The sequence below is a fragment of the Falco cherrug genome, chromosome 5, assembly GCF_023634085.1.
Source record: "Falco cherrug isolate bFalChe1 chromosome 5, bFalChe1.pri, whole genome shotgun sequence".
NCBI lineage: Eukaryota > Metazoa > Chordata > Aves > Falconiformes > Falconidae > Falco > Falco cherrug.
This window is the reverse complement of record NC_073701.1, coordinates 88,270,824-88,297,417: the sequence shown is the minus strand read 5'-3', so window position 1 is coordinate 88,297,417 and position 26,594 is coordinate 88,270,824.

The following is a 26,594-nucleotide window of genomic DNA, read 5'->3' as shown; positions in this document are numbered from 1 at the left end:
GACTCAGGTTTTTGGTTTTTTTTTCCTAACTATTAATCCCTGGGGATTACCTGCAAAAGCAGCAGCTGGCATGGGCTAAATTTATACTATGTCATATTAACATGCTGACACTGTATCTGTCACAGCACTCTCCAAACTATCAAACTACAACAAGGTCTTTTACCATCTCATACCAGCACACTCTTCATGCCAGTCCCTCTGCTGCCTTCTTCTCATCTCACCCAAGGCACGTGTTCTCACTTCTCATGCTTCTTCCTCGGCTGCTCTTCATTGACTCTCAACCCCTTAACAGAACCAGCCACAGCTGCACCTTGTCTACTTCGGCCAACCCCCCACCCCTGAAGCCAGCCCACAGTTGTACATTATCAATGCTAATTAACTCAGCTTCATTCCTCTACATGTATCTACAAGAGTTTTACATATCAGTGTTTCATCCCATCTCCTGATCCTGTTTAATTAGAATAGTTGGCCTCTTGTCCCCTTCCCTTTTCCCTTCCCTGGGCTGCTGCCCGCCTTGACACTTCACATTGAAGACCACATCCAGACAGGATTGTAGCTGATTTGTTTTCAGATATGACAGGTCAAACCATTTTATTCTCACCATGAAACAAACCTGTCAGGTTAGGAAGATAAATTTCAAGTAGTACTTAAAGTACTTCTAGTAGCATGAAGGTATTTTCTTCCACCAGATAGAAAATACTGTTAGCAAACTGCTCAGTCGTTGGTTACAGACATTGTACAGGGGTCTGTAGCTAAAGCTATAGAAAGATGAAGATTACCACAGCCTGAAGTGGAGCAGCCTTATTTGCACTCCGAATCCTTTGTCCATTCCTTGCACAATTTTGTGAATGACCAAAGAATGAACTCATCATGGAAACTGTGGGGTATTCCAACGTCTGATGCTGATCTGAAGAATTCTTGAACATAGCTGTCAACCACAGAAGCCAATCAAGCATGATTCTGTGGGTATCAGATTTGTTGTAGATTAAGGAAGATATGTTAAAACCCTGAATCTGAAATCAATTAAACCTAAGTACATAACTAAATGTAATCACATGCTTAAGGACTTTTCTGAATACAGGTGGAGAACTGAACACAGACCAAGGCAAATTAAGAGAAAGGGGAAGTAAATCTGACAATAATAAATTATGATCATGTCACTCAATCTACCATGGCATTCTATCACATCTTTTTCTTCCATTCTGTCTACCTGTCTGTCTATCTATCCAATATCGTCTACATGTTTTTGATTAAAAAGCAGGAAGATTTTTAAGTTAAATATTATTGTATTTAGATTAATGATAAAAATTAAAAAAGGGAGGGAGAAGGGGAAATATAAGGAAAGGAAGAATAGGGAAAAAGAATGAGAAGTGGAAGAGGAATGGGCAGGGACAGTAAGGGAGGGGGTGGAAAGAAATAGAATGGGAAGGGGAGGGAAGGGAAGGGAAAAGGAAGCTTAAGAAATCCTTTTACTGGAAGATAAGTTAAAGAAAAAAGGAAAAAAAGGGTAATTTCTTGATTTACTTGAACTGATATATGGTCTACTTTGATAAGTGCTTTTGACATATATACATAGTGTAGAAGCATTAATTGCCAAATTTTGTACAAAATAGATTTTAAAAATTGGTTGAAATAAAGTAGAAATAACCAATGGTAGAATCCATTATGTACAGTCACAACACTGTGATACTGTCACTAATATCAACAAAGAACATCCAATAAATTACTTTAGTCCTATGGGAAGAGGAGCAGAGAAGTAAACCACCAGTGTTTAGACCAGTGCTTGCTGACAGGAGAACCTCCAAGTATTCTTTTATGATTGTGAAGAAAGTTATAAAAGACCACATTTAATTAATGTCAACTTAAGTAATTTATTAAATTTTGTTTCAGTAGAATAAATACTTCTCAAAAGAGGTACCAACCAACACAGTTACACAAGGTAATACAAAGTAACCAATAATCAAACTAAAATTCATCCTAGAATGAGAAGCCAAGGTTAAAAATTTTAAATTTTTGAAGTTTAAACGTTAGATGTTACAACATCTGAGGTTCCTGCACCTGAGCTTAATATCCAAACATTTGGATCATCCATCCTTTCTCATTTTTAGACTTTTAAGTAACATTAATTTTTAGCAATTTCCTTGCAATTTATAGCTGATCAATAGGATAAAATTAAGACTTGGGCTTTCATTGGTAAGTTTCTTGTCTGGAATCATGACTATGGCTATGTTTCGTCACATGGCAATCAGGAGCTCAAAGCCGACACATTTATTCAAGCCCAGCCCTCCTAAGAAGCTCCAGCAAACACCCACCGAGACTTTCCTGAGATTAAAGGTTCTTTCATACTTATAGAAACTCAAACAAATCTAAGCTAATAGGTCTTTGAGAGACCTGCGCTGTGGGTAACTTTATGGACCCTTTTTATATCAAGTGATTTACATACACTCAGGGAAGTAAAAGACAGTAAAGGCCCACAGTTGCACAGGGATCATAAAAACATTCTAGCAGTATATCCAGCTTAATGGGACTTGGTCTAAGTACACTGAATCCACTGGGGGGAAAAAAACCCTGGTTTGGATTGGTTTGGTTTTTTTTATTTCTGCAGACATTTTTAGGCTGTCATTAGCCCCTTGACAAGGATGTGGTCACAGCAGGATTTTCTGATGAATCAGTGGGGGAATAATCAGTACAATAAGAAAAGAAATGGAAAGAGATAGTTCTATGAAAGCAACGAATTGTACAGTGCTTCAAGAGTTTCTAAATAACAGTATAGAAAGTATGAGAGAAATAAAATGGAACAGAAAACAAGCCACAGGATCATGGGAAGATAAATGAGGAGGATGAAACAAGATGGTTCCAAATTCTACCAGAAATGTAATTCTTTTCTGAATGGCCTAATTTTATCTGTAAGATAGACCAGGATATAGCCATATTGTATGTCACCTCCCTTCCTGGCATTTCCCTTTATGGTTCCCCTGAAACTAGGATTATTTTAAAGCATTGATCCCACACCTCCTTCATCAGTTTTCAGAAGCCAACAATATTTTTTACTTTGTAACACAATGTCAGTGTGGTTTCAGTTACAATGGAGCCAGATAACATTTCCTTTTACGTAGACAGATACGATATGAAAATGAACCTGATTAAAGGTTAATAATTAATATAATTCCCAGGAATGTTATACTTTTAAAAAATATTGAGGATGTACTACTTAAATAAAAAGAATAAGCTTCTAGTTCAAAGGCTTTTGTGCCAAGATTAATAACTCTAGTAGATAGAAATGAGCGCAAAGTAGATAGTACATCCCTGATGCACTTTTTTCTTTCTTTCTTTTTAATCTACTCTATTTGTACTATGTCAAAGAAGTGAATTAAATCTTTACAATTAAGTTTTTGAGATTTGACTTAACTTGATGATGTCTTTGGAAGGGAGAAAATCCATAAAAATCATCTTATGGGATATCTGATGCATTAATATTGAATAATTTATGTTTTATGGACTCACATGTTTCAACCAAAGTTTTTAATAGTATTATCACTGTGCTACATTTTATAGCTTCAAACACAAATTGTGTTATTTCAGGTCTGTCTTTTTCCATTGAATCTGTGAAACTATCTTTCCATTTAAAAACAGTATCCTCATTCTTCCTTGAAAGTTTCCTAACTTTGTTCATGTTGCAGGAGTTATTTGAATATTACTGTTGGGAGATACATGTTCTTAATAAGAATGTAAAGTAGGAAATGAATTTGCTGCCACTTCGGGGCTTTTATTTTGTTCTTAAGTAAGTATCAGAAATACTGAACATATCCACATTTTTTCACACATATTTAGAAACCCATCTGTATTTCCAAGTATTTTGCCATTCCTACTGAAAAAAAAAAAAAATATTAAAAAAGGAATAACAATTTTTCTAATATTCAAATACTGGCCAGTTACATATATGTTTGAAAGATGAAATGCATGGATTTTTAAAAGATGGAATTTCTTTCATTTCTAAGGAACTTATAAGCAAGAGTTTTCTCATTTCTTTAAGGATTTTAATTTATAAAACTCATGTTCTTTGGGGGTTGACCCCGGCCAGCCGCTAAGGACCACACAGCCACTCCTTCAATGCTGTATTTGGCTCAGTCCCTGTAGATTGAGGGATCCCTGGGGCAAAGCATAGGAGGAGCAAAAGCAAGAAAAGCTGTGAGCTGAGACAAAGATGGTTTAATAAGTGAAAGAAAGAGGAAGAGGAAAGAGAGGGAGGGAAGAAAACCAACCAAAAGCCTCACAAAAAAGCCCCCAAATTATGAAAAGGCAATCACTCACCACCACAAGTAGAACAATGCCCAGCCAGTCTCTGAGCAATGGGTACCTACCCAAAACTGCACCTTCTTTCCTTTCCTTTCTTATAGCTGAGCATGACATTCTATAGCATGAAATATATCTTTGGTCAGTTAGGGTCCGCTGTCCTGGCTGTGTGCTCTCCCAGCTTCTTGTGTACCCCCAGTCTAATCACTAGTGGAGGTGGAGTGAGAAACAGAGAAGACTTTGAAGCCATATAAGTGCTGTTCAGCAACAGTTAACCCACTGTTGTGTTATGAACACTATTTTGGTCACAAATCCAAAGCATAGCACCATATGCTTTGAAGAAAGTTAACTCCATCCCAACCACACCCAGTACAACCCCCTTTCTCAGAATATCTGAAAAATGTGACACAGCACTTGTTTTGGGGAGAAAAAAAAATTAAAATTCTTCAGGTATTCTTAATTTCCCTTAGTGTGGGAAAAAAAAATATAGCTGTTGTCTCACTTTTCCATTGAGTTAATTTTCTTTTCACATCAAAGTAAGTTTTTGGGGTTGCTTCCTCAGTACAAGGAAGAAAAGCACACAGGATACTAGCAAAATACAGACCTCCATGCTTAAAATCTCCTCTTTACCAAAGCAAGGTGTAACTTGTACATTAAGAATTAGGAAAACCATGAATACAACCATCATGAAGAACTGTTCACCATTTAAAGGTTCTGGTACTTTTGTTTGCATCTGACATATACAAATGACAGAAGTTTAAAATATTTGCCTGAAAGATATCTAATCTTTACTCTCAAGGTTAAACTACTGTTGACTTAATGGGTTGTATATAAAAGACCTAATACAGACAGATGGAACGCTCATGCAAAAGAAAGTTCAACAAGAAAAGAAATGATCGTTAATAATTGTGTAAGGATAGTAAGCCAAGTGTTGTTTTATTAATCCTTTCTCCAAATTTTCCTGAGGCTTATTTATAGCTTGCAGAACAGGGTTGCTGTTGAGCATCGGTACAAATACCATGGAGTGATTTAGTGGACCAATGATCACAGATTGTTTTGAATATATGGCCTTCAGTTGCCATTCCAGTGCATGCATTACATCTAGTTTCTTTGCTTTCTCTTCAGCCTTTATGATATCTCTCCAGCCCAGCATGGACATTTGCAATGTCCAGGATGTCTCTAATGGTAGTATATGCCTGTGGGGTATTTACTAGCAATAAAAATCACGTTATTGCTAACATGAAGGTCCATGCTGGACCCCAAAAGGATTGTACGGTTCTGCTGCATGTGAAGTTCATGCTTAGAATCCTATACCACAGTTTATTCTAATGAAGGAAAATCAGTAACTGAAATCTGTGGTGCACAGTGATTTTTCACTTATGCTAATCCAATTTTTTTTTTTAAAAAATATATATACCAGGGATACGTAACATATCTTGGAAGGAAGGTGATATAGTTTGTCAGAGAAACAGTTCAGGTCTGTGTGATAGGGGTCCTCCATGTAAGACAACCACATATGTACCCATCAGTTCCAAGTCCTGTATTAGGATTTTAAAACAGAAGAATATAAAAGACATTGTTTTCTGTGTGCATGGGTACAGAATTCTATGTTGAAAATTCTAATCAAAACAGTTTTTTATAACATTACTTTTTTTATTTGTAAGCATATATTAAAATATCCATGTTTCAATATGTATTTTAAATATCTTTTAAATGTTTCCATTATCAAACCTGTACTGTTTGAATAACAATATTCTAAATCATTTTAGTGTGAAAATTTTTGATAAACAAATACACACTAAGAAACCTGAAAGAAAAAATTGGTGTTTTAACACTGCCTATTGCCACCAATTTCTTTCTGATCGCTAATCATCTAAGTTCTGGTTTCAAAAAGTAGTACTTCAGGAATAATACACGCTCATTAAAAATCAGGTCTGTCTTCTAAAGATATTGTAATGTATTAGGAGTCTATTGTGAGCCAGGAGTATTTAATTCTATGTAGGTCTAGTATAGTTCTCAAAAAAGATACACAAGGGCATGAGTTAAACAGAGACAATCAATCAAAGTTTACAAGGAACATACAAGGGGTTTAACATACTGTTTATAGCAATATATCCAATTACTGCTGGTGTGTGTGATACATGTATTATGCAGATTTGGTGCCTTAGAGCCATACTTGAATCTTTTTTTCTTAAGAGACTATGCAAATATAATGGCCATATCTTAATTGCTGTTGTCAAGTACTGATATCAGATTTATTGTTTGTGTATTTTGAGGTGTTCATTAACAAATGGGAAAATGCTCTGGCATTCCAGCTTTAACAAGAAAGATGAAGAGTGTAGCAAATGCTTTCATAAGCATGCCTCTTGGCCTTTCATTACATCTCTGGAATAAAGAAGGAACTGACCTACTTAAAAGTGCTAGACACTTCCAAAGCTGGATAGCTAACAAAAATAATGGTTAAATACACTGCAATGTACAGATTGCTTTTTAACATAAACATAAGCATGTGAGAATCCCTTCTTTTTGAAGGCAGTTTAAATATGCTCACTTAACTTTGTGTAGAAGTTGACTAAAAGCATGCATAAGGTCAGTGTCTGCAGGGTGCTTTTCACTGAGTTTTTACACTAGTAATTTCAATTTCTCATTTCAATTCTAATCATTATTAAAATTAGGCCTTCTAGATTTCTGTAACACTCTGCCATCCTTTTTAAGAGATGCCTTTACAAAATTTTAACATTTTGGCACAAGCCCTCAAAAATTTTTAATAACTGTAAATTTTAGTATTATAAACATTTAGAAATATTGTACTATATCACAGCTGAATGTTAAATATATTAATAAGACTGAATAAAAAAATAAAATGTTAGTAGGGAAAATCTGAAATTTAATTATATTTTAATATCATTTGATGGACTAGCAATAACTATTTTGTGGTACCATTTTCATAAAGGCTTTGTGTTCAATAGTAATAAGAGTCTGTACAGTGAGGGAATTAGAGGTTTTGGCCTCATGACTTAGTAACCATTTGAGTGTCAAAGATACAGTTTTAAAGTAGGGAAGAAGGACATGTGAACAATGAAGCACAAGTATTAATATATGGTTAAAAAACAATGTAAAGGATGCATCTATACACAGTTAAGCTGTTCACCTGATGTTACCCAGCAATGGTCCTGCTCTGTTATAAACCTGAGATGAATATGAAGCCTCTGTTGATTCAAAAGCCTACCTAGGACATTCCCATTGTAAATAGAGTAGGTATCTTGAGGAAAAACATTAATTGCTTGAGATACAGAGACTTATGCCTTAACCATGGATTACTATGATAGCACAAAATCCTAAAAAAAGGAATAGGCTGTGACGTAACAGCTGTGTTCCTTCAATCACACTGGTATTGACCAGAAGTTAAAGCACGTTATTAAGGGCTATATGTATTAGCAAATATATTAGCTAATATATATTAGCAAATAACTAGCTAATGGGTTTTTAAAGTAGGAAAACTGTACAGCTACTTCTCATCCTTCTCCAAGACTACTAAATATGTGCGGTTTACGCACCTTCAACATCTTTATACCTGCTCAACGCCAACAGTCAGAGCAGCAGAGAAATATATCCCACTGCTGGGAGAAATAGGAGTAGCAGCAAAACTTTAAGCTTAATGTTGCCATTAGACATCATATATAATAAGATGAATTTTAAAATAAGGTATTTCACTTACAGATCTTGAGCACATCTTTGAAGAACAAAATTAAAAATAATTTTGATATTTTTGTACTATCAACAAAAAAGTGAATCATCCATTATCCGTTGTGATACAATACGATTATGGATATTACTCTAAGACAATCAGTGACAGGCATAATTGAAATTAATTGCACATGTAATTAATCAATTATCATTTAATCAATCATCACACAGCTAGAAAACTTGATAATAAATATTTACACTCTTTTGAAAAAGGAAAGAAAACAGGAAGTTAACCATTATGAAAAGCACAGGAGCTAAATCAGCAAAGGATTATTATTGTATTCTCTGTTCTGTTCATTTTATTATTCATGTCCAAAATAAATCTGTGAAATACTCTGTGAGAACCTGAACCCAGTGCCTATTAAAGCCAGGAATATATTTTTTTTTTGTGGTTCACTGAGTTGCTCTGAGCATGAAACTTCCCAAATTGCTTCTAACAGCTGCCATTGAAACAAAAGGTAGTTGGCATTTTGCATATTTAGATGGTTACTAAAATGGAGACTTTGAAGGCTTTGGTTTTCACTTTTTAAAACACTGGCTGGCAGATTTCTTTTTCTCAAGTATGTATGATCACAAACGAATTCATCTGTGAAGTGAATTCAACAGTCACAGCCGAAGTGTGGTTCTCATACCATATGCAAAAGTTTGAATTTAGATTCAGACCTCTGAATCTTGCGAAATTGTTATAATCTAAATCCATTTTTCAAAATATAATTGTAACTTCATTGGTATAAATGAAATTAGTGTAAGCCCCTCACTTCCAGAAAATGGTAATGATTCATGTCCTTCATACTCTTTAAAATAAATTGCTTACAACACACTTAAGTATAAATGACCATCAAATTGTGATCAAGGAGCTAGAAATTGATTTTCATTTTAATTTATTCACTTCTTCTCTCAAACTGTCAAACAAGTAAAGGCCATTTGTGTGATGGAATAATTTACACAATTGTGATGAACCCATTTTTTTCTGTTGGAGTCAGATTTTTGCAGCCTCCATTAAGTTATCCCACCGATAACATTATGCAAATAAAATTGATAAATTTTCTTCCTTCACTGCTTTTGAACAATTCTTATTAGGTCATGGTACAGTGTTATCCACCTAATTGAAACAACAAGGTAAAAACAAAATCATGTAAATTAATCAGTTGTCCAGATACTAGAGTTATAGGTTTATATTATTCAAGGAGCCAGTCACTTTATTTAATGAATTGCATGTAAAGCAGATGCCCCATTTAAGCCTGCATTTCATTTTTTTTAGTGTCATTTAGGGGCATTCATTTTAATATCTGGGAATGATAGGTAGAGGCAGGAAGGCTCGTAATATGTGTTGTTTAACAAAGCAATTACTTGTATGGGTTGGTTTGTCACTGAAAGGATATGCTTCATATATGTGTTTTGCAGTCATAGCTGCTTTTCTTTTCTCCCCTCCCCCGAAAGAAAAAAAATCTATAAAATCTTTCAAGACCACAAGACCTTATGGAAATCTGAAAGAATAAGTTGCATTCTATTGTGCCTTGTGTCATCGACAGAACTGTCCATTAAGTTATAATTTCAACAACAAATTCTGGCCTCATTTTCATTTTTTATATTAGACAAGAACACACATACATTAACTCTTGAACTCCAGGGTGACTTTGCAAGGCTATTAACTGGAAGAATTGTCTTTCAACTGAAACTGAGGAAATGCTGCCTTCACTAGCATTAAGGGTAATATAAACATGGTATTAACATATAATTTGCAGAGAATCATATTTTAGAATGCAAATATATTTTAAGCATTATAGTAAGATGGACTTTATCCACAGAGACCTTTAGATACTAGCAAGGCTCTCAGAATAGCTAAAATAAGGGGGAAAAAGCAAATTTTCATCCTCTTAGGTTGCAAAGGTAGTGGTTTGTATTTTCATACCAATAAGCAAGCTGAACTTTTTCTCTGCTGCTGCTACTACAGAATTTGCTTCTTCAGTGGGCATTCTTGCTTTATTATAATAATATTATCATGTTATTAATAAGGATTTACACTTTGTGTTTTAAACAGGGCTAGCAATTTTCTCCTAGAATAAGCTGCTGTGAGAAAATGCTGGTCTGTGGAAAGTGAAATATCATATAGGAATAAGTTGAGTTTGGCAATATTTTGGCACATAACAAGTGATAAAAGTCAGTCTATTGTCCTCAAACTTTAATTTCTGCATTTTTTTCCACTAAAGTTTAGGTGTCTATCCCTGGAGGATAAGTTTATTCCCCTAAAATGACTAAGCATTTAATATAGTAGTAGAGGAAGACACCTCCAACATCAGCAGAGGGAAATTCTGTTTCCTAAATTAGATAACTTTTCTTCTTCATTAGAACAGCAAACCACTAGAAAATACTTGCCATAGTTTTTCTACTTGGGATTCTCAGTGCTGTGGCTGAGAGAGTGAAGATTTCATCTGCAGAAATAGTGCCTAGAATCCATGTTGCCCACATTTTAGATAATCCTCTAGATTACCTTAGATAATCCACCATATCCTCTAGATCATCACGCAAAACATGAGTTTCAGCAGCAACAGTAAAGGACTGTGTCCTGAACCACAGCATGTTAATCTTCTCTGGAGAATTAGGAAATTAGAATTTGGATTGCCACAGGTCTCTAAAAGCACTGGGCATATATCTTTCTGGAAAGACACTTCTTAGCACTTAAAAATAAGTCACAAAACTTTCATGTTGAGGAGCTCATTAGTGAACACAGATGATTGGGCTACAATGTTCTAGATAACTGATCAAGTGGATCTTATAGGACATACATGGCTGAGAGCTTTTAAGTGGGTGAACTCTTAAACATTTATGTTTTTAGTAAATTACATATAATATTTTTCTCATTTGCTAACTTTATCAAGACAGAAAATATATATATCATGCATAAAGTGGACTATTTTAATATACTCTCAAGAACAAGAAATTTTTTTAAAAAAGAGTGCATATCTGTGCTTAGTTTTAGCAACAGGGAGGATAATTTAAGAAAATAAAACTGACTGAATATTTTGAGCAAAAATATAAATGAAAAGTCAAGCTCTGAAGCTCAGGCTCAAAGATGCTCAAACCTGATAACAAAGTTAGAAAAAGGTTTATGAGGAAGAATGAAAAGTTCATGGAGTAATTGCTTGTTATAATGGTAGCTCCACTGGCTTCATCAGTTGTACTCAACCATGCAATGATATTAAAATAACCTAAGGATTCAAAGTCTATTTTTCTGATAATAAATGATTGTGAGAACCAGAAACAAATTAATTCAGTGTAGTGACCAGCAGGTACTGAAAGAGCAATTTTTTGTGTTCGCTTTCTAGAAATTTGTGGCAGATGCTGTCACGCTTCGAGCAAAGAAACTTTTTATTCCCCAAATCAATCCAATCAGATTGAGGTGTATTGCGTGTTAAAGTGTACACTGTATATGCCAGAATGAAAGAATGAAGATTTTAAAATTTAATTATTTAATATTTTTAACCATGGGGTTAGGTTAACAGGTTGTCACGAGCTCCCTGGGCTACCCTGACCTGCCCCGTTTTGGCTCATCACACCTTGCTGTTGCTGCTTGCTTCCACTTGTCTTCCACTGGTCCAGCACTGTCCTTCCACCTTCACAGATGAACCTCAGGCCAGAAGTGCATTGCTGCTGCTCAGTGGTGGCTGGACTGGGGATGGGTCCTGCTGCTGCCACACCTGGATCCACTCACCCCTGTGGGGGGTGTGGGATGGCCCCACTTGCATCGCTCTCAATGCAGGCAGAAGCATCCAAAAATGACTTTGTGAGCAGATTCCATGACCAGGGGAAACTAGACATTTATTGGATATGTTCTGCCGAATTCAGTCTGTTTTGGTGTATCCAAACACTGAAAAATAGTTTAACAGCACCAGTGAGTCCAAATTTGAAAGACTGTGGTGAACCTACACATTGTAACTCTCAACATCTTTTTCTATGAGCACAAAACCCCACATCATATATATACACAGAGCTAAGAATTTAATATTGCTGTCATTTATGTATTAATAACCTACTAGTCCAAATCAGAAAAGCCTCAATACAAATGTAGTACAAACTGTTATATCCAAAGGCCCTTCCTGGATCTCACCCTTCCAACACCTCTTGACATCCTGAAGGTGACAGTGGAATCTTCCTCAAGAAGGAGGAATACGATGAGTCAACAGCATCTTGAAGTCTTTCCCGAGACAAATATGAAGTTCACGGTGGGGTTCCCCTACTCCTCAATATTGGCATCATCTTAGGTTTATTTTTATACATTTCATCACATGGGCTGCTGCCTTCTGGCTGCTCCCAGCCGAGCACGAGCATGGTCCTACAGCCTCCCCCAGGCTCAGTCCCCAGGGGCTTTCGTTTGCTGGGCAGTGACCCCATGGGGTTGCCACACCTTCCCACAGCTTTTTACTAGGAATGGCAAAAATTATATTTACTGAGCTATGGATTTTATTCTTATTTGCATTAAGCTATATAATCACCAGTAACATAAGCTTTTAATCACTCATTATATTTAAAGGATTTTTTCTTTTAATATCCTGTATGTTACAAAATAAAAGAGCAGCAATACTTGGGACAGTAAAATATCTACATGCACTATTATGGATAACTGGTTTTGTAGACAAAAATATCACAACAAATTCTAAGACATTTATAAACCTTAATTATTTTTTTCTGAAAAGCCAATTAATCACAAAAATCTTATTCTGACACCAAACACCTTTCGTTTGAAGTGTTCTAATATTTTTACATTACCAGTAAAAACTGATATCTTTTGGCTTTATATCAAACACTTTGGCACAACTTTAAAGTTCAGAATTAGAATAGGGTATTATATATTTATTTTAAGTTCACATAGCATGGCAGAGAAGGAACGCTTAATCAAAGAGGTTCATTCAATTCTATTTAAAATCAACAGTTGCAGCACTTTGTAGTGATTCATTTTTAATTCCCATGTCACGGTGGCTTAATATACAATTGTTGATGTAAAAATGTTTTTTCGATAACAAAAGTGAAATCACAGAGAGAAGGCAATACATTTTCTGTGACTATGTTTTTCATTCATATGAAGGAGATCCATGCTGTGAGTTTTAAAGTTGGGCTGCTAATGCATGTAAACACAAAATTAAGAAGGAATGAAAAGTTTCAGTGATTATAACTGTAATCTTGTTGTAAGAGACTGAATGTTAAATCTAAGGGAGGAAAAAAAGCCCCACTTGTAAAGTGTATAGAAGGTGGTGTATTATCATGTTTCTGAAAATCTTTATATAACTAGCTGTCATTTAGAGGCTATGTTCTTAACTTTCTTTAAGCATATTAAAACAAATAATAAGGGGCTGAACTAAAGCAAGATTTTTTTTGCTTTTAGTGTCATTCTTTTATTGTCATGCAGATTAATATTATCCAAATAGATTTGAAGAACAGTTGATTAAGAAGAGTCAGTGACTTTTGCCTAAAAAAATAAAGAGCTGACTTATCTTTTGTGATTTACAATAGTTCACTTACAACGGTGGTTAAACAGCAGCTTTTCTACTGATCTCTGTAGGTGACAAAAACCTACAGGATGACCTAGAAAAAAATCCCTTCCCTTACATGAGGAGTATCACATAAACAAAACTTTCGTGGTCCACCACATTTTCATGGGTGACAATGAGTCTGGCAACAAAACAGATGTAGGAAGCAGTACGTGAAAAGAGCAAAAAGATTTATCCCTCCCAGCTGATGGTTTATGGTATACACCTGCTAGTGAATCATCCTTTCTACTCATGTCTGCATAGAAACCCACACCGCTGTCATCACTTTATCCATTAAACTCGGGGGGGGGGGAGAAATTCTCCAACAAGTAGCTAAGGCAACTAAAAATACCCTGAAAAATAAAAACCTATTAGCACCTATAGTGGACATTTCTTCTCAAGTTATATGCATTTTGCAGATTACATTGTAGTTTACAAATGATGAGCAAGATCTTGATGAGCTAACGAGTACTGGAAGTATGTTAACCTTTGCAGCATGGAGTGGTTAGCTGGGTATATTAAACCACATGGAGCTCTTTAAATGTGTGGTTAGACCGATTAGAATGCTGTTCCTGCACGAGCTTGTTCATTTAACACTTCTCTCAAATGTTCTGGCAACACAATGAAATCTACAGCATAGAAATTCTCCTTGGTGTAATCTTTCTTTAACCAGGATCATGCCGCAGTGTTGGTAGGTGTTTAGTAAATTTTAACTCCTGGAATTAGCATAATGACATCTAAGTTTTGGGTTTAGTTTAAAAAATACAAAAGATTTCTTGCTTTATTTAAAAAGGAGAACTACTTGGAAGCATCAACCAGGTATGTGTACTGTACTATTATCTTCTTGACTCAGTGATCCTGATATAGTTAATTCAAATTGTATGGAAAATCTCACTTCTTTTCAAAGTTATACCCCTGAAAGTCAAGAGAAAGTGGTTTTGTTTGGGTTGCATCACAGTTTTGCCATTGTGAGAAGACCTTGGAAGGAGCTTTTAGACTTCAAACATGTTTTTTGTAGACTATCCAACTCAACAGATGGCCTCTTTGGGTGTCATGAAGCTGCTTTTTGTGGTAATGAGGCCAAAGCACTGGCCCACAGAGTGGGCTTTTCTGACGCCAAGCAACTATAAGTTATACACCAAAGTCTGTAAGTTATCTTAACCTGTTACTGTATCTCTTTCTGTTTACATTTCTGGGCATTGCATGATCTTCACATTAGTTTTCTAAAGCATCTTTCAGAAGGCATTATTACTTCATTAGTATGAAGTAATATGAATTACTTCATACCCCAAGTATTGCCTGAGACACTATGAATATTTAGGGCACCTTCTGTGATTACTCTTCATGCACAGCATGTGGGGAGCTGCCTGCTGTTGACAGGACACTTTCCTCACTGTGGAGTGAAAGAACTGCAGGAACTGTGCTTGGAAGTCATTTCCTCACACCACCATTAACTGAAATCCATCTGGAGCATCTACAGATGCTTGGATCTGACTTCCTCTGTTGTTGCCAAAATGTTGTAACCCTATCAAAAGGGAAGTGAAAAGGTGGTGGCTTCCTATCAGAGAGATTTATTAAGATATCTAATAACATACTACCTCAGCGCTGAAAAGAAAAAAAGCACCTCAGTTTTCACTAATTTCATCAAAAATGTATGCTACTATTATTTGTTCAATAAGTATTATATTGTTTGTTCTGGGATTTGGATTTTTATAACCTTTTTTCTTGTCTACTAAGTTTGTTCTACACTTTTGTTTCTACTTCACTTTTTTTGTAGGTATTCTGCCTCCAAATTTAGACGCTGCTGGTCTGTTTCTATGATTTTCTAGGTTTTTTAAACGTACATTCCTTTGGGGGGGTTCTTTTTTTTTTTTTTTTTTTTTTTTATTCCAAAACAAATTCTAGTAAATGGATGGCTATAAAGCAAAGCTTAATGTTGAAGTGGTAAGGAGAATGGCTCCTTCTTCTCATTAGTTTGCGTTGCTGTTGACTAGGAAGATGTTGAAGATTAACAGGTCCTGGATTCTATTCTTTTTGATATAGACCATCCTTTCTGCCTAGGAATGTTAATTCCTATTAGACTAATTGTTAGTCATTTTAACATTGTAATTCTCCTTAGCTGTTCATGAGTCCTTGTGGAATATATTACATAAGGTTCCAGCTTCTGAATAATTAGAGAAAAGATATCAAAGGCACGTCCTGCCCAGGCACACATGAGGTTCACTCCAGCTCTGGTTTTGCGTACTCATTGACAATGCCTATGCTATCATTGTTGCATGTCCCAGGGACTGAGCTCAGTTTTCTATATCACAAATGAGGGATGACTTCTTCACATTGGCAGATCAAATCCAAGCTGCACAACAGCACACACTTGAATAAGAATTAATTTCAAATCCTTTTGCATCATTTGGCCTCTTTAGCTTACACTATTTTTTTTTTTCTTGAACAATAATGACAAAACAGGTGAATTCCATGTAGGGAATTCCTCCCTGAATTTTTAGTTAGTAGTCACTGTTTAGTACCTATTAATGCAGAGATGTTGCGTTTGAAGGCCATCCAAATGAGCTAAGTCACTATCAGGTGTGTCATTCATGATCCCTTACAACAGAGAGATGACTCATATGAGACTATACTGTGTGGTACAGTACTGGAAATATAAGTGATGGTGGAATTTTAAGATGTAAAAGGTCACATTAGATGCTTCATCTCATAATTGTCTTATAAAAAAGGTGTACTATATTCTTGTCTCTTTTTTTTAAGGATAGGAGATTTTTTTTGCCATCATGTGGAATTTAGCAGCCCCTGGTTCCTAGTGCTTGATGGAGTCATTTTGAGAAAGGACTATGGTCATCTTCTGTGATTCCATCCTGCAGACTGTCATCTGCATCTTCTTAATTTCCAGCAGCTGTATTCCTCTAAGGGCTGTCTAGTCAGCAGGATTTTCTTTCCATATACTGCCCTCTACTGAGTTCTGCTATTTCGTTATAAAAGTTTTCTGCACCATTGTGGCAGATATATTAATTTCATAACCAGCTACACTTGCTGACTTCATAATGATGGTATCTTCTGCAAATCACCTAGCTTCCACTGTGGGCTGACTGGCATCCTGTTGCCCATGTAATCAGCAATGATTTAATCAACCGATATGTCCTGGTTTCAGCTGGAATACAGTTAATGTTCTTCTTAGTAGCTGGTGCAGGGCTGTGGTTTGGGTTTGGTGTGGGAACCATGTTGATAACACACTGGTGGCTTTCGTTGTTGCTGGGTGATGTTTATACTAAGTCAAGGACTTTTCAGTTTCTCAGGCCCTGCCAGTGAGAGGGCTGGAGGGGCACAAGAAATTGGGAGGGGACACAGCCAGGACAGCTGGCCTGAACCAGCCAAAGGGATATTCCACACCATGGGGTGTCATACTGAGTATATATAAGCTGGGGGAAGAAGACGACAGGGGGGGATGTTTGGAGTGATGGCGTTTGCCTTCCCAAGTAACCATTATGCGTGACGGAGCCCTGCTGTCCTGGGGAAGGCTGAACACCTGCTGCCCATGGGAGGTGGTGAATGAATCCCTTGGTTTGCTTTGCTTGCACGCATGGCTCTTGCTCTACCTATTGTACTGTCTTTATCTAACCCACAAGTTTTCCCACTTCTACTCTTCTGATTCTCCCCCCTATCCCACTGCAGGGGGAAGTGAGAGAGCGGCTGTGTGGTGCTTAGTTGCAGGCCAGGGTTAAACCGTGATATGATACTACCAGTATTCATGCCTGGCTAGCTTGAATCAAGAAGCCTTATTCAGAATTGAACATTTAACAGGATGTTTTCTGACTTCTTTACAGGTTTTCTTGAGATTTTGTCATCAACTGACAGAATATGAGGTAGATTAACAAAGACAATATTCAGTTACAGTTCATGTTACACCTTGTTCTGCCTTAAGGAATCTATACAAGCAATATGGTGAGCATTTTCACAGGGAATGGCCCCAGAAAGACTAGGATTTCCAGGCTGTGTCAGCCTGCCACCACCTTTGATGTCAGCTTCCCAAACTGCCATGGTGCAGGAGAAATGCATAATGCTGTTTGCATGCAGTTTAGAATTCATACGTAACACATACCTGCATTCCCCATAACTATGTTTCCAGTCCAAATACCTCAAACACTTCCTTGACTTCTTCATGGGACACCACTCCCTACTATTTATTTAGGCACTGTTGTCCTGATACAAAAGTATCCTCTTTTCATTTGCAAAACACAAAGAACAGAAACATGCTTTCCTCCTTGCTCTAAGACACTATCCTTTACTATCCTCATGCTGCAAAACGGAGTGAAGCACTTAACTCGTGAGAGAAGCAGCAGTATGTTTATTGGTGTAAAACAGCAACTTGACAGTAAATGTGGCAGTGATTTAACAAGACTTAAACTTGATTTTTTTACTGTATAGAAGACAGGGTCAGACAAAGCTGTCAGGGGAACCCTCCCATCAAGTCATGAGGTTCAGAGAGGACCCCCTTGTGTTCTAAACTCTTTCTCATAGGGGAGTTTAGATGCGGCTGGATCCAGACTTGGTTAATGATTTATTTCTAAAGGTTTATATGTGTGTATTCAATCCTTTATATTACTTAGCTAAGATTTCAAAGTTTAGCATGCTATGAATCACTTACCAAGAATCTGTTGCAACAAGGAATCTCAGCCTCGAGGAGTAACCTTGAGAGGTGTCCCTGCTCAAGGGGAGATCCTGGCATGCAGCCTGCTGCCGTGCGGGAGAGCTCCATGGGCCCTGGGCTCTCCCCTGTTCATGGAGTAAGATGATTGACTTATAGCATACTTGCATTCCAGCTGTGTTTCAGTTGGCGCATGCTCAGCTAGCCCTCAGCTTGCTTGCTCTTGAGCAAGATTTATGGCCCTTAGCTATGGTGGTGTTATCTGTCTCCCCAAAGTGCAACTTAAGCCAGATGCAGCCTTCATAACCTCCACTGGTGGCTACTGCTTAAGCAGCAAACGGGGAGGGGAAGCACACTGCTGCACCTCAAGACCATGACTGTAGTCCCACTCATACCTCTGCTAGGGAGGCAAGGAGTAAGTAAGTGACTTTGTTTGCAAAATCCAGATCCAGGTAAACTCAATATAAGACTGCAGAGAATACTAGTAATTTATTCTTCATGTGTTTTTACCATGGTATTGTTACTGTTCCAATTCCATGCTCCTCTAGATTACTGAGATGCAATTCATGAATTTTGAACTCTGTACATAGTGGAAGATCAGCTGAGGAAAAGGTGTTCAAACCTCTCTATAAAAAACTCAATATATCATTAAAATCTAAATACATATTATATAACAATATACTTTTTAAAAAGGTTATGTTTCTTGTCCTTACCATCCTGCTCTCAGAATTTTGTCAAATATATTGTTACTTTCATACTTAAGTTCTTTTAATGGCACATACTAGAATCTGCAATTTTTATTTATACATATTTTATTTATATATAAAAAATCCTCTTTTATATATATATTGCACTTTGTCTGATATATTCAAATCTTTAGGCTCATTGTTACAAATCTAGAGCAGCACTGGGCTCCTCCAGTGACAATCCAACTGAACTCCAATTGCCTGGAAAGGTTATTGCATGAGATCATTGCCTCTGGCAGAAGCCAGCTGTATGGCCTATATGGGCAGAATGTATAGCCAGGCATAGTTGTGTCTGTTACACAGATGAAACTGCAGTTCAGGAAAGGCCCGAGAGCAGATCATCAGGTTAAAAGCAGGTCCCAAAGGTGGGGTAGGCTGAACCTCACTGAGGCCTCTAGCTTTCTTCATGACAGCTCTCCTCAAGCTCACCAGATGTGCTCTATCCAACTTGGCCTTGAACCTAGGCAACCAACCCCCAGTATGGAAGAGGGGAGGACATGCTCCCAGGGTCCTTACAAGAGAAACCTATAGTGAGTAACAAAAATACTGAAATTAACTCTCATTTCTTTCCCTTGTGGGACTGTATTTCATTTTGCTCTGCAGTCAGTCTTGTGTCTGGATCCTATTGCATAAGCTAAAGAGATGGCTTTCTTATCCCTTTTCTGCTGGAAAAACATCTGAGCCTGTCAACTGAGTAGACACTGGCATGCGGTACTGTCAATATTTTAAATGTCACCTGGCCATTTGCTCATGATTTTACCAAGTAAATATGATTTTGCCATTGCTAGTAAAAGAACATGGCAGGGCTCAGGACTCTTTTGGGCTTGTTTTGGCCTTGTTTTGGCTGTGACAGCAATAGCCTAGCAGTCAGGTGACTGCTGTTTTAACACGAGTTTAGCTTTGTGCAGTTGTGTGTTTTAACATCATATGTTAGTTAATAAGTCATCATTATTACGTATTAAAAAAAATATATGCATTCTGTGTGGAATAATCTATGACCCTAGAATAAAAATGTGTTGTAGAAGGCTACAGATGAAGAATAATACTAGAAATTGTGAAAACATATCGTAACGATTGATTAGTGGTCACAACACAAGTGCAACCCTGTGAATCAGGTGAATCTGCTGTTAGGGGTAGCAAAGAAGTACAAAGGTATTGTGGAGCTGGTAACCAATAAAGAAAGAGCAACGGAGCAGATTGTGTTAGAAAGTATTCAAAACTAACTTAAAACAGATTCAAATTTGAGGAGGAAGAAGCTTTCCACTACAAACATCATACTCTTCCTCGGGGGTGAAGTAAAGATGATTTGTCATAACTGCTGCACACTCTTCATGAGGTCTTTTTGAGAAAGACCAGCTTCACCATCAGCCTAGGACAAGAGGAACACTGGGACAGTGAACATAATAGCCAAGAAAAGGTAGAAATAGCTAGATACTATTACACAATAACAGTTTTAACTGCATTATCAAGGAGAATTTTCTGAACTGATAATTTGGACTATGAGTGTTAGTATTACTGTAACTGGATTCATCAGAACTGTGCTGTATTTTGACTATACCATTAAAACATTAATTGTACTAACAATAAATTCTTGGCTCTGCATACATGGTGTGTTCCCCTGTGCTCAAAACAAGATTTTGAGAGTAACAGTAACCATCTGTGGTGTGTTGACCATATGGCAGATATGGCAAGTGACCTTCTTGTAATACTGTTGGGAATCCTCCCGACAACAAAACTTTGAGACAACACAAGGTCCCTACAGGTAGCTGATCTCTTCCAGCTTTTATGTGCTGGTACCTGAGACAGAAAAATGAATAATGGGCAGGCTTTTGCAGCTCTCCAGATTGTTTTCTTACAACACTGTGCTGAAACCAGGACATGTATTTTGTGGGAAGTAGCATGAAATTATGCAATTTGCTGATGTGAAGGATGGCATTGAGTGGAGAAAAGTAAGTCTGCTATTAGAAGACTGTTTCGAGTAGGAGAAACAAAATTATCCATACTGTCTGTTGAGTGTAGATATGGGTGTGTACAGCTGGTCTGCTTCCCTGCCAAGTAAACAGCTTGATTCCTTCCTAAACAGAGCCCAGAAGCACACTCACATCCTTGCAGGTATGATCAGGAGAGTAGAGTACTGGAACAAAGTACTGAAATGATTTCATAATACAAATTCACAGTCTGTGATTCTTCTATAAAATCCTGACAGTTAGTTAAGTTTAAGCTAATATTATATTAAAATCCATGGCAAGAGGAGCTTCTATTCCAGTTTTCTGAAATTCTGAATGAAGTATTCTAAAGATAATGTAAGTTGGAGAAGTTTTTTGATTCGGTATGGAATTTCTGTTAGACTAAAAAACCCTGACCATACACCACCTTTCCTGATCATCTAAGCTCCATGCTTCCTTTACTGTTAACGAATAAGGAAGACCTGAAGCTGAGAAATGCATCTTTATTTTCCTGTTAGGAAAATAATCACTGGATGTCACTTAGCTCTTCTTCTGCCCTCTGTAGATTCATTTAAGGAACACCTATATTTCACCTCTCAATAGCACATAGTCTGCAGGGCCTGACAGCTAATAACTTGTAGGATGCTTGAACATCTGTGAGTCCTTACCTCACAGATGTTCTTTTAGCTACATGAAAGAAATCCCTTGTCACCTCTCTCCATGCAATTCCAATTCTCAACTAATTATGAGTTTGTGTATAGTGATGATCACTCCCATGTGTCACTGAAGGAATTATGAATAAAAATTTTATGCAAATGAAACTGACTGTCTCTCCACCAGGAGATGGAAGCAGAGAGATTTTTTTTTTTTCCATTGGGACACACATATTTCTTGGGTTCTCCATGAATATTTCCTGTAGAACTATACACATATGATTATTCTTTGTCTTAAACAGGAATTCTTATTCTAGAATGGTGATTTTAAACATTTCTAGTTTTTCAGCTATTTCAGTTTTATAGCAGAAGGGATTCTGCGCTGCAAATTTAAGTGGCTTGACAGATTGCTTTTTCCGAGTTACTTTCCCAAATTACTAAGGGTAGGCAGTCTTCTTAATACTTTGGGCTACACATACTTTTATTTCCATGGAAAACCAGTTCTTGGACTAATATTTGTATTACATAAAGAATTGCCGAGTTCCAAAAGAGAAAAGACTCCGCTTTCCCATTCCAGCTTCATTGTGAGTTGTTGCTACCCTGACTAAACGGTTGAGAACATTTCAATTCATTCCTTGAGTTTTTATATGAGAAAATAATAAGAAAAAAATCACCCAGAAAGATTAATCAAATACTAAGAGGAAAATGTTAGAATTTTATTTGCTTTTGTTTCCGCCCCAGAAAACATACAATGTCACTATACTAAGGTATAATAAAAACATGTGCCTTCTGAATTTATGAAACTCCTGTCTCCTTTTCTTAAAGTCTGAAGCTTTTCAGCTAAGGAATCTAATTCCACATCCTGTAGAGACCTTCACAGATAAAATACCGTGGCTGGCCAGTGAAGCAACAAACTTATGCCCAAATGTAATGACAAGCCAGCAAAAGTACCTTGTATATTTGATTAGAAATGCAAGTAGAAGAATTAATCTTGTATTCAACTTTAGTGTTAATATTTTTATCTACTGTAACTAATTTAGGATGACATAGAATATAAAGTGTAACCAATAATTGTGATCACTATCACTGATTTGGCATGGAAGCATTTTTAAAATTCGTTTCTCAGAGAGAAGTAAAAATAATTGAGTACTGTACAGTCCACAGCTAAACTAGAGAAGACTTTTAGTTATGGCATGTCAAGGCCTTTGTCCCATTTCTATACAAGACTGAAACTGGAACAAATTTCTAGTGAATAAAATTTATTCAAATTGCAGAAGGAGGGATGGCAGGAATGTATGCAGTAATGTATTTACTAAAAAGAAAGAGTTACTTCAAAAAGTAATAAAATTTCAGTTATGCTGTCATTATTAATACTCAAATTAGCTGAAGGTGAGAAAAGAATTGTAAAATCATTAATTTGTTATATTTGTACTATACGTGCAGAAAGCATTAGGCTGAAATATGCTGTCTTAAGAGGAGAGAAGTCAAACACTGTAGTGGTATTAAAGTGTAAGAAGGGTACGTGGAAGGTAAGTTCCCCTCCTCCTTTAAGGCTGTCTGGTCAGGGGCCTTAACAGTGCAAAAGGAGATCATAAAAAAAGGGGAAAGCCATATGTAAGATCATACAGAGACATACACCTGACCAGGCAATAACGAGAATCAAACATGGTGAGGAACACTAGCTAGTAAGAGTAGGTGGAACACATAAATATTTATTTCAGTAAGATTATCTGATTATGGATCTTGTCAAACGGGATGCTAAGGAAAAGGGGGACGCCATAGACAAAATAGACAGAGGGGCTGTGCCAGTACTCAGGGGATCCACGAATGTGTGTGCGCTTGTGAACCTGCAGAGTGTCATGTGTGACCTCCTGCCTCTGCCAGCCCATGCGGCCCAGGGGACTTGGCTGCCTGTGCTTGTGTCTGTGTGAGCCTCTGTGCAGCGGCTGTTGAAGGCAGAGCCTGCGGCAGCCTGTGTGACCGGCCGTGCCAGTGTCCTGCTCGTGTGTGTGTTTCTGGCTCTGGGATACGGGTGTAGCTTTGCTACTGGTTCAACCTGCAAACAGGAAAGTGGCAGCTGCATCCCTCAGCCGGGGAGAGACCCCATGTCCCCAGGGGAATGGGGTTGGGCTCCAGTGGCTGGCAAGAAGGAGTCTGGGGCTGGCACTACTGGAGGCAGCCTTGCTCCTAACATCCCTTAACATAAAGTATTAGAGCTACTATAAATTGATCTTACAATATCCTTTTCTGTTTTCAGGAAGTCATTCATTTGAATGGGAAAAAATGCCTTAGACATTTGTTAGCAAACTCTTTCATCCTGTCTCTTGTTGCTGCTAGAGGGATTTAAGCCACCATAACACTCTGATACTCTGTATGAGACCTGCATATATCATTTACTTCACCAATTTATTTGCATGGATTTTTCAATGACCATAAACTTCAAAAGACATTTAGGAAAAGATAAAATGGTCCCTGTTCTACTACCCATGCATAAAGTGGCACAATGAATCAAGATTAGCTGGAGGACTGTTCTCAGGGATGCTGTTATTATGTCTCTACATTTTGTATGGGAGATAAGGGTAAGTTATTTTAGATATAACCATTTATTTAATAAATGTGTATAAACCTTCACAACTTAATAAATAAATAAGCAAACAAATAAATAAATGCAACTCTTACAGATAACCACTGTAAAAGTTATTCGTACAAACTCATTTTGAAGTATGTTGGCTAATTCATTAGTTCATTCAATGGCTGCCAAAAGTTTTATTTATTCATCACTTACTCTTGCTGCCATGCAATTCACTACTTAAATCACCTGATATTTATTTAATTCTCTTAAAATCTGAAAATATGTTGTTCACAAATACATTGGTATATCATCAATATTGTGCAAAAGAAAAAAAAATACTTGTGAGAAACTAATTATCACCTCTTTCGACATCCATGAAATACTATCATTGTAAAATTGCTTTCAAATGCTTGTACTGATACTAAAAAAAATTAATTTTCCAGAATCTTTCCTACAAATTACAATTGAAGCATGGAAATATTTCACAATAAACTAGAAGCATTATGAATCCTCATGATACAAAGTTATATACTTCGTGTCATTTCCTAGAAAAGGCAGACAGCAGAATTTTTACTGTGACAGCTTCCCAATGAGTCATACAGCATTTGGGTATTTTAGAAGCTGATACATTCACATAAATTCCATCTATTCATTTAAAAACTGTTTGTTATAGCCAACAGAGGAAAATTTGTTTCATATGGACTTGTCTTGTGTAATTATTTTAAGATTAACTGCCATATTTTTCACCCACATTTTGGTAGTTTATCATCACAACAAATAAACATAGGTGCTGGGTGTTTTTTGAAGAGGTTTGTTATAGCAGCTGTTATCTGAATGCAATAAATTAATTAATACAGGCCACATGTGGAAAATTATTCTTTACACATTTTGGAAAAGCATACTTCATTTCTGAAGTTATGCCAAGTTCATTCACAGAGGAGTGTACGTTACTTTTCCTGTTTATCAGATGGGGAGATACATAATTCTTGAACACTCATTCTTAGGTTTTGCTGTTGTCCCACTAAGAGTAAAATGCAGGAATGCTCCCTATGTTATTGATTTTCCAGCAGAGGATCAGTACTGAACAACGGTGAAATGGAGCACCACTGACAGCCACAAAAATGTCCCATTAAATTGTGAGGAGAGTGAAGGTAAAACTACCTCTAACAACCTTTCTAAAACAGCAAATTCTAATCCTAGGTGGGAGCTGGGTCAAAGTGACCTTTACTGCCTGTCCTGTGGTTCTTCCTCAAAAACACCTTTCTGATGGTAAGGAAGTGAAGCTGTAACAAAGAACAGGAGAGAGGAAGCTTAAGAAAAATCTTTGACAATAGGAAACTGATAGATACATAATCTCCCTGATATTTTAAGAGGGTCTTCACTCACTAGCTGGGGACAAGAATAAAGCAAAACTTTAATTTACAGCTCAACATAGCCAGTGATGTCAATAATGCCCTTGATCAATACCATCTACTGTTAAATCATACTGTGATAATTAGCCTTTCTTCTATGATCATAGATAGACTGGATGCTGTTGCAAACAGTTTTAATTAGTCTTTTTTCCTTAATATGTATTCGGTGCAAAACTTGCTATAATACAAAGAAAAGGAACGTTATTATGCTAGTGCATGGCTTGATGTTGAAGCTTACTCTTCCCAGTGATAAAATTAATGTGCCTGTATTGTCTGACTATAAATTAACTTTTAATATGTCATATAAAAATTGAAAGCTACCTTTCTGATTATGTACATATCCAGTCTGTACTGATGAATTTTCTTATCCTGACATTTTTCCTGGAGTAAGTCTTTGACTGAGCTAGAAATTTCTCACATTACATCTATAAGCATTTCCCAGATGTTTTCAAATTTATTTTAAATTAGTTCATTGAAATATGAACTTAATGTAAACAGGTAACATTTTTTAAATTTATTTTCTAAGTCACACAACCTGAGTTACATTTTATGCTCTAGCATTTGTTGTGAGCCATCAGGTCTGAAAGAAGTTAAGATTCTACTATTGGAAATGTCCCTTTTTGTCACTTTCTGTAGCACCACAGAATTTACATCTGATGGATCATTGCATCTTTTGTCCATGTGCTTTAAAGTATAAACAATCAACTAAAAGGGAGGTACAGTGGAGAAATCAGAACTCTAGGACTTACTGTACTGGATATCCACTTTATTCCAAAACTGGTGACTTTCTAAACAGTGCTAGTGAAGCAGGAGAAACTGGGAAAAGATGCAAGCAGGAAGGGGCAAAAACCTTACTTTCTGGTGACTGTACATCTTTCTATCTGGGGAGTAAGGTAATTCTTCCACTGTCCCTCTCCATGAGCTCAGGAGTGACATAGCACTCCCTTGCTATGAAAGGGATTAATAATTTTGCCTCTTGCAGCAGATCTATCCTATGCTAGTACAATTTAAAGTCTGGTTGGTTAGTCTTTTGACTGATTTTTATA